We start from the raw sequence: 10660 nt of genomic DNA on the forward strand, positions 1-10660 counted from the left end.
CATTTTAAATAAATTCCTCATACTACCTCTGGACAGCTGGCACTTGGAGGGACTCTCCAGTTACCTGTGTGAGTTCTTACTTTGACATATGGAAACTGCCTGGCCTGTCCTCTGCCTTTAGATTACCAGTTTTTGCCACTGGTAACCCTTTGCCAGTTGGGTGAAATGTTATCTGTTTGTTATGCTATTCATTTAAGATGTACACTGTGTAAAATAAAATGTGCTTGTGTCTGCAATTTTAAAATATGTCTTTAAAAAAAGTGCAGCTGCAGACAGACGAACCAGATTATGATGTCCATGTTTTACTTTGATAATCAAGGGAACACATTCCTAACCAATGTAAATGCAAGCAAAATAATTTACTCATAAACATTATTGAAACCTATTGAAACTATAGCTAACCAAAAAAAAATAAAGCCAATTTGTCTCTTTGTCTCGCAAATCCCCCTTTGTTATTTTTAAAGGCCAAGGAAGAACTGCAGACTCCTATCATGATAACAGCACTAAAGTCTTCATCAAAAGCCCTAATTAAACATTTTATAGAATTATCCCACAACTAAGATGTCCACACTATCATGCTGCAATTTTAAATATTCTCTGGGAGGGAACTGTAAACAAGATTGCCTTGACAGTGAAGAAGACCACAGAAAATAGTGGCATCCGATGGTGGTGGAGCTTTGAAAAGAAAAAAAAAACTTTAAAATGAAATAACAATAAGAAGAACAAATAATGCATAAAATAAGAAACATATTCCAGACACCTGTCTCCTGAAGCTGTGAGGGTCCCCCCTACCATTGTGCCACCTTAACATAACAAGTTTTCAAAACAGCATATTTACATTCGACAAATGTTTAATAATAAATAGTCAGTCATTTGATATGGCGGACATTCAGACCATTGAGTTCAGAAAAAATATAGTTTTTTTAGCTGTTTACTGGCTTTCCTATTTAAAAATATAAGCCACAAATGTTTTTTGTGTATTAAAATTAGGTTAAAATCTGCCTGTCTACAATTCCCCCATTATTTCATGAAATAAACATTCCTTTTAACATGTATGCTTACTTGAATTTCACACCATTTGAATTTTTATGTTCCAGGACTCATTAGATCAATGGTTTCTAAGGAAAAAAATCTTGTTTGCAGTTTTAAAATGTTATCAGTACTAAATCCCATAATATTTGCTGAAAACAAATAATTACTTACATTTCTGAGATTGAAAGTTAATAATTTACAACAGCTTTTAATATACAGTTTGCAAAATGTGCTTTTATTGTGCATATTCATTTTATATACACAGAATGAATAGTGAATTTATTGGTATTATCAGCAGTACACAATCTAAATCCTCATAAGGTAATAATCCTATACTCATAGGGACATAATTGCAAAAAGATGATTAAAATTTTAGAAGTGACTGCTCCAATTACTTTTTTTAAATGACTGTGTCAGCTTAATACATTCATGTGATATTATTGCTCAACCCCGTGAATGCGTTTGAGAGCTTCCCTTTTTGTGGAAAGCAAATGCTGCATTTATTCATATCTCCAATAGGCTTAAATGGAATATATTTACAAATGACACTGTTTTCTGTAAATACCATACCCTCCAGCTTTTTCTTATTTTTTTCTGACAGAGTAAGTGATTGAATGGATCATAGACAATCAATGCTAATGACTAGTAGACTCAAATCTCTTTTTACTTTAGCTATGTGAGTGATTTTTAGAATAGGAGAATCTAGCATAAGTAGAAAACAGCACTATCAGTAGGAAAAAAATAGAAAATATCTTAATTTACACACCACTAAAATGTCAGAAATGGTTTAAAAGGAAAAACATTGAAAACATACAGCACAATGAACCATTTTCTGAACCTGTTTAGTCCACAGGGATCCACTGTGTATTCTGGTTTGTTTAGGACCAAGGCAGTAATGAAGCCTGAATGGGGTACCAGTTTATCTTAAGGCACACTCACACAATCCAGTATCCTCAGTCTGTGGACCACCAGTACGAATCGTCACACCACTATGCTGTTCCATTTTGAAAACATCCATTAATTCATCTTAAGGCACACTCACACGATCCAATATCCTGGATCTGTGGACCAGCAGAACTAATCACTACACTACTATGCTATTCCATCTTGAAAACATCCTTTCATTTTCACCAACTTACATATCAAGTTAAATGTTGCAAAGGGTATGACTTCAATTTCCCTGCAGGCACTGGCGGATTTTTGAAATATAGGCCTGGTGGGGAGCAGACGAATAATAAAAAATAATTGCATTTTTAGAGTCACATCTGTACGGCTACATATTTACATCACATTCCATGACAAATACGGTAAATTGTTTGTAATATAAATGTACAATATGAAGTGAGTCTCACTTACATTAACACAATTACAGCTTTGAAATTCCAAAAAAGTACACAAATATCGTTAATGATATTTAAAGGACAGAAAACACAGGCATTTTAAGATTGATAGCCTATGTAATTGTGACAAAATAAGCATTTCCTTATTTTAAAAAGTTAGAAAGCATATGCATGGAGAAGCATGCGGGTGTGTTTGGGGACTTAGTTCACTGATTTTGAAGGTTGGAGCAATTTCTATTATTTATTTGCCTCATCAAAGAGACAGATGTCACCTTTTTGCTTAATAAATATTATGATTACTGAGATCTGTTTTGCCAACAGCAGCTACTCTTGGACATGTAAAAGAGGAAAACACTCTATATAAAATCTACAATTTGAAATCACCTGTCTGTTTTAAGGACAGGTGATGTGCAAATAAGAGTTGCTTCGGACAGAATGGATTATAATATTTGTTGATCCATCCATCTTTTATACCTGCTTATCCAGGGCATGGGGCAGCTGGAGGGTATCCCCCAAAGCAACAGGTATAGCGAGGAACAACCCATGGACTGGGAGCCATCCTATCACAGGGTGAACAAACATACACTTGGCCGGGATAATTCAACATTACCAGTTCACCTACCTTGCATGTCTTTGGACTGTAGGAGGAAACCGGAGCCAACCCAAATGAACCCACATGCAAACAGAGACCCTGGGCGTGACCCCCTGACTTCTAACGATAGCTGTAGTGCTACCATTGCATCACCATGCCACATATTTATTGATTATTAACATATTTACATTAACTGTGGCCTTAAAAAATAGAGGAAAAAAGATCCCTTTATTTGAGACTTATTTTAGTAACATCATGCACCCATTGTGGAGGCCAGGCCCCCCTTGCCACCCCCTAAACTCTGCCCGAAACCTGCAGGGTATATTCAGTCACACTCATTGCACTGGATTAATATAGTGTTGCCAATTAATCTAACAAAGATGTCTATTGGATGTGGGAAAAAAACAGAACCAAATCTACACCAGCATTGGCAAAACAGGCAAACACTACATAATGCGTGACTATATACAATTATGAGTAAAGTCTGTAATTGTAAATAATATATAAAATGTATCCTAAGTAAAAATTACTGCGTCAATAAATCTGTTTGCCCTTATAATATTTCAGAGTAAAATCCATCATCACATCATCAAGGATAAAGAATAATCTAAAATGACATATGCAGTGTAATACAATATGTATTGTAGTACAAATAGGGAACTAGTAAAACTATACTGGAGACCATTAACAAGACCAAAGAGATCTGTGAGTAAAGAACAAAAGGAAGTGTGAAGCAGATGTTGAGCAATAAGACATTCATCTCATTTCCTTAACTTGCATTCTGGTCTCACATGTATAAAAAAAGTAACTGGCAAAACAAAATTCAAAAAATTTGAAAATCTTGTACTGTGCAGCAAAAGCCTCTGCTGAGAAATTAAAAAATGAGACGTGCTATTATTAAGTGGCTGCTGAACACTGTTTAAGTCAGTTTGCTTATAGAATCAAAAGAATGTTCTGTTCACTGTACATCCTTGGGAAAACTGTGGTGGAAGGCTATAAAGAAGGTCAACATAACCCACTTATTCAGCTGAAGAACATGGAGAGCTCCAGCTTATTCTTGGAACTCTGAGCACAAAACCACAATCAACCCTGCAGAGCGTATCAGCCGACCACCTGGGCCTTAGCTGACATTATGATTTGAAGGACAAAGACAGTATGACCCGGAAAGCTTTCTTATTATATCCTGTTATTATGAGTATGGAACAAATGAACTAATGTTAAAAAAGAATGTTTATTTTTAGTACCAACCTATCTTGTTCTCCACATGGATCTGCTCTTTACACCTACGAGGAACGTTGCAAAGGGCCATAGCCTTCAGTTCTTAGTGAGCTGCCATCATGTTCACATTGATGAAGATCAAGTTTATTCTTTCTTGAGTTTGTAAAAAAAATGTTTCTATCCACTGGAATTCATGGCAAGTAGTAGAGGGGGGGGGGGGGGGGGGGAGAATCAGAGGAGTGGAGGTCCCCAAAGTGAAATTCCGGGCTTCACAAACAAACACATTTTAATGATCATTCGTTAATCATTCATGAAATGTCTGAGTGTGAGGAGTCCAGCAACAGTTAAAAACTGTGTCACACATGTGCAACTAGGAGGAAACTGACTGGACCAAGTGGAGGTAATTATCCGCCAGGTCAGGGGGTGGCGGGATGCGCTAAACCTTATTCTGCCATCTCTGCAGGTCAAATACGGGAAAACCTGCCTGATTTAACAACAACATCACTTCTGGTTCTGGTGCCAAGACAGACATCACATCCGGCGCCAAGACAAAAATCACTTCCGGCACCAAGACAGATGTCTCTTTCGGTACCGGCACCAAGAAAGACATCACGTCCAGTTTCCGGCCTCAGATGACATCATTTCCGGTCTCACCCTTTAAAACTGCCATCTTCTCCACCACCAGTTCAGTCTGGAGCTCAATCCATGCACATCAGTGATTACTAAAAAACCCTTTTTGCGGCCAGGTACAATACAGTAATCCCTCGCTATATCGCGCTTCGACTTTCGTGGCTTCACTCTATCGCGGATTTCATATGTAAGCATATTTAAATATATATCGCAGATTTTTTGCTGGTTCGCGGATTTCTGCGGACAATGGGTCTTTTAATTTCTGGTACATGCTTCCTCAGTTGGTTTGCCTAGTTGATTTCATACAAGGGACGCTATTGGCAGATGGCTGAGAAGCTACCCAACCAGAGCGCGTATTACGTATTAAATAAAACTCCTCAAATATATTGTGAGCATGGGGGCTCTTTGCACCCCTAGAGGATATGGCCGCTCCTCAAAAAATGCTGAAAGATTACCTTCACATTGCTCTCTTCTTTGCTGGGCTTACATATGGCTGCTTTATCAAGCGATATGCTTCCTGCATGGTGCTTTGCATACTTAAAAGATCAAACAGCACGTATTGATTTTTGATTTTTGCTTTTCTCTCTCTCTCTCTTGCTCTGACATTCTCTGCTCCTGACGGAGGGGGTGTGAGCAGGGGGGCTGTTTGCACACCTAGACGATATGGACGCTCGTCTAAAAATGCTGAAAGATTACCTTCATGTTGCTCCCTTCTGTGCAGCTGCTTCATGAAGCGACATGCTGCACGGTGCTTCGCATACTTAAAAGTTCGAAGGGCACGTATTGATTTTTGATTGTTTGTTTTTATCTGTCTCTCTCTCTCTCTCTCTGACATTCTCTGCTCCTGACGGAGGGGGTGTGAGCTGCTGTCTTTCTTGCAACTGCTTTGTGCGGCGGTGCTTTGCATACTTAAAAGCTAAACAGCCCTATTGATTTGTTTGCTTTTCTCTCTCTCTCTGACATTCTCTGCTCCTGATGCGCACTCCTTTGAACAGGAAGATATGTTTGCATTCTTTTAATTGTGAGACGGAACTGTCATCTCTGTCTTGTCATGGAGCACAGTTTAAACTTTTGAAAAAGAGACAAATGTTTGTTTGCAGTGTTTGAATAACGTTCCTGTCTCTCTACAACCTCCTGTGATTCTGTGCAAATCTGTGACCCAAGCATGACAATATAAAAATAACCATCTAAACATATGGTTTCTACTTCCCGGATTTTCACCCTTCGCGGGGGGTTCTGGAATGCAACCCCCGCGAACGAGGAGGGATTACTGTATACAGGTAGCTGCCCCAAACCTTTCCAGCGTGTTGAGACTCATTCTTTCACAACTGTTTTTCTCAATTCAGAAATGGTCATTTCATTATTGATGATGATGAGCAGGAAGGAAGCCCCAATACTTACACTGACAGGCAGAATATCGTAGCTATGAGGGCAGCTGTTGGGGAAGTCCCTCTATTGATCCTTCACAAGCTTACCCTGTTTCTGAAAACTGAGATCATGTCAATTTTTAGAATTTTGACTGAGAAACTTGGTTATTCAAAAAGATGTGCTAGATGAGTTCCTTGCCTTTTGACCTCAGAACTGAAGGAGCGCCGTATTCGTTTCTATTGTCAGACTCACTAGTTTCTAACACATAAGTCACCTTAGATGGAAAAGCTTGTTACTGATGATGAAGCCTGGTTTCACTTCTTTGACCCAGAAATACATCAAAACAAACAGTCGAAAGTGTGGATCCCAAAAGGCTCAAAGGCCCTTCTGATAGCTTGGCGCACCCATTCTGCTGGATAAGCCATGTTTGTGATTTTTGTTGTTGAAATCATCTCATGGCATCTGAAAAAGTGTATTGAGCTTGAGGGTGAGTATGTGGAAAAAACTCAAATGCTGTGTTAAATAAATGAACTTTTTTGCCTTAATCATTATTTCTTTCATGAAAGACTTCTGCATCACCCTTTGTATACTCATAACATGGCAGCAGACCAGACATAAAAGTGGCTAAACCCTTTGAGCTGAAGAAGTGTGGTTCATACAGTATAATTGTTACCTGCAATATAATGGGCTTACACTGAGCACTGTAACTTTTAAGATTTTGTAAAGTGCGCCTCCCAGTTCCAACTACAGTCCAAAGATATGTGGCTACATTAACTGTTGGTCCTACATCATTGAGTGTGGGTGTGTGTGCCAATGATGCTCTGGCATCCAGGGCTCATTCCTGCATATGTTAAATGCTGCTGGCATAGTTTTCAGTTTTCCTGCTACCTATCAATAGATTAAACAGGTATGAAAAATGGAGGGATATATTTCTTATTGTGCCTAAGTGAAAGGATAGATGTTTAATGTTTCAACAATATGCCCAGCAAAGTAATTCTTCTGAGATATATGCCAGATAATATTTTCATTAATTCTGTTTCTAAAAAGAACAAGAGCGGAACAGGGAAGAGAAGGCTCTTGATTCAGAATGCATATAAATTATTAAAAGCAGATGTTGAGCGTCTAGATGAAAGATCTACATGTCCTGTGGTTGCGTTTGTAAGCATGAGCTATAGGTGAAAGTTTCACTGTTAAACCCCATGCTGATGTTATGCACAGAATCCTCTTACTTCTGTATAATTCACAAAACTTTGTTCTCAGCTTGGTAAATTGGATATGCTTGCTATGAATACTGAATGTGATTTTACAATTTTTTTTATAAAAGGGGCACTCCTGCCCAGCTTATCTCAGTCTGGTGAAGAGACACAGCTATCTGTTGGCGGGAGTCTCTAGGGCAGACTTGTAAACACGACCTTTCATGGCTGTGATTTACCCAGCTTGTGTTGTAAATAAGCAAATTAACATTTGTGGGCTGGAATGGCATGCATTTGTCAATGTTTACTTTTTGCAAATGCATTTAGTCTGATTCACGTAATTAAATTACTGCTGGGCCACATAGTAGAGCAAAAAATGAACAATAAAAAGCTCCTATGACCTCTTCCATTAAGCTCAGAACAAGGGCCAGATTTTACAAATTTATCCAAAATAGGTTAGAGCAGTAGAGATGAGAGCAAAAAATCCCATTAAAAGTGTTAAATATAAAATACACACTTTACAAAACAAATGAAAGGTTATGCACACTGTATGTGGAAAAAACTGGGCTTTATACAGTATCCCAGACAGCAACTACCTAGTGTAGCACTGGGTAATGAAGAATGGCTAGTTTAACATTTTAAATATTGACCAGATATTAGCGTAATAATATAACACAATTCAGAGTCATGAGGGACCAAAGCAAATCCCAGCAGAACCTGACATAAGTCAGGAGCCAACCCTGGTTGAGGTGTCAGTATTTTGCAGAGCTCAACATTGCCCAATGAACCTAACATGCATGCTTTAAAATGTTGAAGGAAAACTACATGCAGAGTCAATAGATAAAAACATAGGATGATGGATCCACGAGGAAGTAGTATCAACGTCTATGCCACCATGCCACACACACGAAAAGCAAACAGTGAAACTGATGAAAGGGCAAAATCTGAAGAAACTCTTGAGCTGTGGAGTAAGTGTCTGTGCTTGTAAGTGAAGAATGAAATGTGACAATCCTCTGGAAGAAGCCAGATGGCTCTTTCAGAATGAAGATGCATACCCCTCAAACTTCCACTTCAACCCATATACATAACTGAAGACAGGATTCTGAGGGGGGCTGGTGAATGTCCAGTTCAAAAGCATAGAATTACGGGAATTTGTCTTTCCTGTTTATGTTATATGCTTAGTTACATAGAAGTATTAATAATATTTTAGCAAAAAAATGCATACGTTTTGAATGTTCTGAGCATATGAATAGATAAAGGACATGTGAATTATGCAACATGAGTTTTGTGAGAATTTTTCACATTGTTTGACATTGTAAAGCTGTAGTGGTGCTACATGGTTAATGTCGTCGTAAATGTATTTTGTGCTGAGTCTCGTCTTTCGTTGCGTTGTCCTGTTTACATAGTCTGTGTGTATGTAAACTATGCTACCCTGGAAACAAAAGGGGAAGGATAATACTGTGGAACCGTGGTCCTTCATGATAATTGGTCCCGTCAATTACATCACCTGCATCCAGTCATTTGGAGAAAGCACCGATTCAAAGCATTCACACCTTTGTCTACCTGCCACTTTCAATACCCGACAACAACATCTTTGCAGTGCAAAACCCCGGGGTTCTGGATTATGCCACGTACCGAGGTTAAGCATGGTGAGACTGTTTTTTGTTGTTTGGGGAGAGGAGCAAGCCATCATTTTCATCCTTGTAATTTCCATAGGACGATTTTTCCAGCTGAACCAGGTTCACAAACATTATCCATTTTCTGTTAAATCTTCTGGACATTTATGTGCATTTCGTACTTTCTCTGTGTCTTATTGAGTTCGTGTTCAGTGTGGGGTCAAGGGAGGGTTTGTATTGTATATTAACTTTGTGCTGCACTTTGTCTTTTTATTATTACTTTCCGCCAGACACTTTTGGGGTTGAATGTTATGTCGGGGTTCTGCCACACCAGGAAGTGCTGCCCTCCAGGGCTCAGGAACCATCCAGGTGCCCCCTGGTGGTGGCCACGGACCCCCACAGGGTTAAGCTTCCCAGCTCTGTATCTGTGGCCCCTGATGGAATCCTAGGGGGCTGCCCTCTTGCACCCAGGGGAGATATTGCCCCTATCCTGGTCCTTCCCTACTCCAGGCATCCCGATGGGGCAAGGTCCCAGGTCAACTATATATATACATACACTGTTTTTTTATTAGTATATACTCACTTTATTATTTTACATATGGTTTGTTTTTAAGCTTATTTTTGATCATCGATTAGGGAAAGTTTATTTGGAAGAAGTACGGTTTATCTGGTCTAACATCCTCAACTTGCCGGGCCACGGGTCTTGGTGGTATAGCTGCCGGTTTTGGAGAGTGAGTCGGCCATTACAAAGTATTGGTCACTATTGGGGCACATTCAGTTAGAATCTTTGTTAAGTGCTTTTGCCATGAAAACATAAAATATTTACATTTTTTCTCAGCCACCACTACAAACTACATGGTAAGCAACATATAAGAAAAAATAATTTTTGGGTGCAGTATTTCTTAAAATAATAAACATTCCTTTCTGTTACATGGTGTTAATTGCCTTAAAAGCTGTGTTTAAACCAGCATAAATTTTCTATTACAACACAACCTCCACCCCCCACCAACTCTTTTCTGTGCTGCTCCCTCGCACATTGACACAATAGCAGTATGCTATTGAGACCTGCTTCACATGCTATACAGCTCACCAGCAGGTCATCGGTCAAATATTTATTTTAATTGTCAGAATTATTTTGCAACTGAATGCTCAGTGGCAAAGACTATCAACAAAAGATTGGCAGGATTGAAAAGTTCTGTGCAGAATAATTCCTGTCACAAAGCCAACAGTATTTTTCACCTTGCATTATTTCATACTAGGCCAACACATTGTCCCAGTTTACATGGGGTTATCATTCAGACTAATTTTTCTATGAAGGTAGCTGTATATTTTAATACATTTTGACATTGTTCTTGAAATGGCTAGTAGAATGCATTTGTCATGGTGCCATTCCTTGGCTGTGTCTTGGATATTGAAAACAATAGACCCAAGCATTATTTATCTTTTCCATTCTTTTTGTTTGACTTCAAAAACTGAATGGGTCATAAACACACAAATGCAACGGAGGGAGTGGAAACAAAACATCAAAACACCTAGCCACCCAATGTGTGACTGATTATATTAAGCATTTGTTGACCTTGCTTTTCGAAGTAGAGGAGTTCAGGAGGCAGCCTTTTACACCCAGAAACTCTGTCCACTGACCACTGCTTACCACAATGCCATGTTAATTAT

This window comes from Erpetoichthys calabaricus, chromosome 6 (genome assembly GCF_900747795.2).
Source record: "Erpetoichthys calabaricus chromosome 6, fErpCal1.3, whole genome shotgun sequence".
NCBI classification, from domain to species: domain Eukaryota; kingdom Metazoa; phylum Chordata; class Cladistia; order Polypteriformes; family Polypteridae; genus Erpetoichthys; species Erpetoichthys calabaricus.